The following is a 2,594-nucleotide window of genomic DNA, read 5'->3' as shown; positions in this document are numbered from 1 at the left end:
ACGTTTATAAACTTGTTTTTGCTTTAAAATATATTATAGTTATTTCCATATCCATTTATCGTTTAATTTTATAATTACTTCCCTTTAAAGAAAAACAATGTTTATTTTCTCCCCTAACAGAAAAGTTCCACGCGCGTGATATTTTGACTCAAACTTTAAAGACGAGAACAAACCGCTGTGAACTGTGTTACACCTTGGTGCACTCTCGGGACTAACACTAATATTCTGGGGGGGGGGGGGGAGGAGTGTTTGATGTAATCTAGTAAGGGGGAGTTGAATGTTTGGGTGATTTTGGTGGAGACTATTTTTGTATCGAGTTTAGATTTGGGAGATTTTTAGTGTGGGAGAGTTTAGTGTGGGAGTATTTAGTGTGGGAAAATTTAGTGTCGGAGAATTTAGTGTGGGAGAATTTAGTGTGGGAAAATTTAGACTGGGAGAATTTAGTGTGCGTAAATTTAGTGATGGAATCTAGTAAGGGGGAGTTGAATGTTTGGGTGATTTTGTTGGAAACTATTTTTGTATCGTGTTTAGATTTGGAAGATTTTTAGTTTTGGAGAATTTATTGAGGGAGAATTTAGTGGGGGAGAATTTAGTGTTGGAGAACTTAGTGCGGGAGAATTTAGTGTGGAGGAATTTAATGTGGGAGAATTTAGTGTGGTAGAAATGATTGTGTGGTGTTGTAGTGTAGGCAAGGTAAATATTTGTGTGTGTGTGTGTATATGTATACATACATCTACGGTGGGTGTGATGGGGTTTACTTTGGGTCAGAAGCGTAGACAAGGGGGGGTGGGCGTAGAGGGCGCCCCCCCCCCCTCCGGGCGCCCACCCTATGGGGGCGCCAAAAGCGGTAGAAAAAAATTTAAAAGCTCATTTTAAGTTGCAGTTTTGAAGTATAAACAGTCTAAGTTAAGAAATGTAATTGCTAAAAGCCTATTCGCGCTGATTTAATTCTTCTCTACCTGATAGTTTAACTATAAAACATATACCCTTTAGAAACAGTAACCGGAAAAAAACACTTTCCAGCTTTTCCTAATGGGGGAGGGGGGCGCTTTTTCAAAGACTAAAATCGGAGAAATTTATACTTGATTAGAGAGTAGAAAGCCATTGTCCTAAGGCGTATTTTACGATTATGTAACATTAACAAAAAGTGACGATTATAATGCGCTTTACCAACTTTGTCCAAGACGGTGGAGAGGGGAGGGGGTGGGGAGCTTTTTACCAACAAAAATCGCAGGTTTTGTAATGGATCGGTGAGTAGATAACTCTCTTCACACTTTGAAAAAGAAACCAATTGTATTTACGCTTAATGTCAGATTTCACTGGGGGTCGTCCATAAATGAAGTCACACTCGTAAGGGGCAGAGGGGATTCGGTAATTTTGTGACGATGTGTGATGAGGGGGGGGGGGGGGGGAGGGGAGGGGGTTCAGATGGTGCGACGTCACACTTTTGCATTATAAAAAAGAAATGTTAGAAAACGAATTTAGACGTCATTTCGCGTTTTAGAAAACTGTTTTAATAAATTGTAATAAAAATTTATTAAAATGCTTTATTTTGGCAGATTTCAGACAATAATTTTGATTGATTAAGGGGCTAGGTGAGTTATTTTTATCACTATTCACCCTTCCCCTTCCCTTTGTCCGCAACCCCTTCCCCCTTCTCCCATCCCTAAGCTCAATACCAACCGATAGATAAACAGACCGTAACACTACCCACACTATACCTATTACACTAAAGAGACAAAGGATGTATGACAAACCTACATTTGTCTACATTCAATTAATGTCAGAACCCCCTAGACACTACTCCAACACTCTGGGATACATAACTTGTAGACACCACTCCTCAATGAATTTAGTTGTTGTTTTTTCTACTTTTCAGTAATTCATAATTTGTGAATTCAACAGTACCAATGCTGCCACTGAAAATATTTGCTTTAAAACACTAACCCCCCCCCCCCTTTCCCCCCCCCCCCCACCCACCGTGTAAGCTGCCTCCTCTTAGTTACCTCCTCTAAATTTAAAATAGTTTCAAACTAAATTATCTGCCCCTAATAGCCGTCACCAAACTCGGCTCTACGACTGTAAACATTTAGTGTGAACCAAAGCTCACCAGGCCATGTGAGGGGGGTGGTAGCGATAGAGAGGAAGAGAGGGGACTGCAAGGCGCGCTTGCTGCTTGTTTTCTAACGTCCCCCAGAAGAGAATGATATATATAGATTCTCTTCTTGTGGACCATGCGAGACACCACGTAAACGCACGCCGTTACTCCCCCGCTCTCTAGACATATAGCTACCACATCTACCAGTCTGGTGAGGTGTGGTTCACGCTAAATGTTTACATTCGTTGAGGCGGGTCATTTTATTTCTGAAACTAAGAGGAGGTAATAACAAGTTCTGCTTTATCTTTTTTATTGTAGACTGTAAACTGTTGTCTCTGACAGCTGCTTTCACGGGGGCGGGTAGTGACGAATTCACAAATTATGAATTACTGAAAAGTAGAAAATAAAACAAATAAATAGCGGTATATGATACGCCGCGGGTCGGCTCGTGTTACTTATTACATTACTTGTATAACGGTGCTTTAGTTAGCCCTAT

The sequence above is a fragment of the Physella acuta genome, unplaced genomic scaffold (assembly GCF_028476545.2).
Source record: "Physella acuta isolate Inbredline_101_S28 unplaced genomic scaffold, ASM2847654v3 ptg000705l, whole genome shotgun sequence".
Taxonomy (NCBI): domain Eukaryota; kingdom Metazoa; phylum Mollusca; class Gastropoda; family Physidae; genus Physella; species Physella acuta.
The sequence above is the reverse complement of the archived record's forward strand: the minus strand, read 5'-3'. Positions refer to the sequence as shown.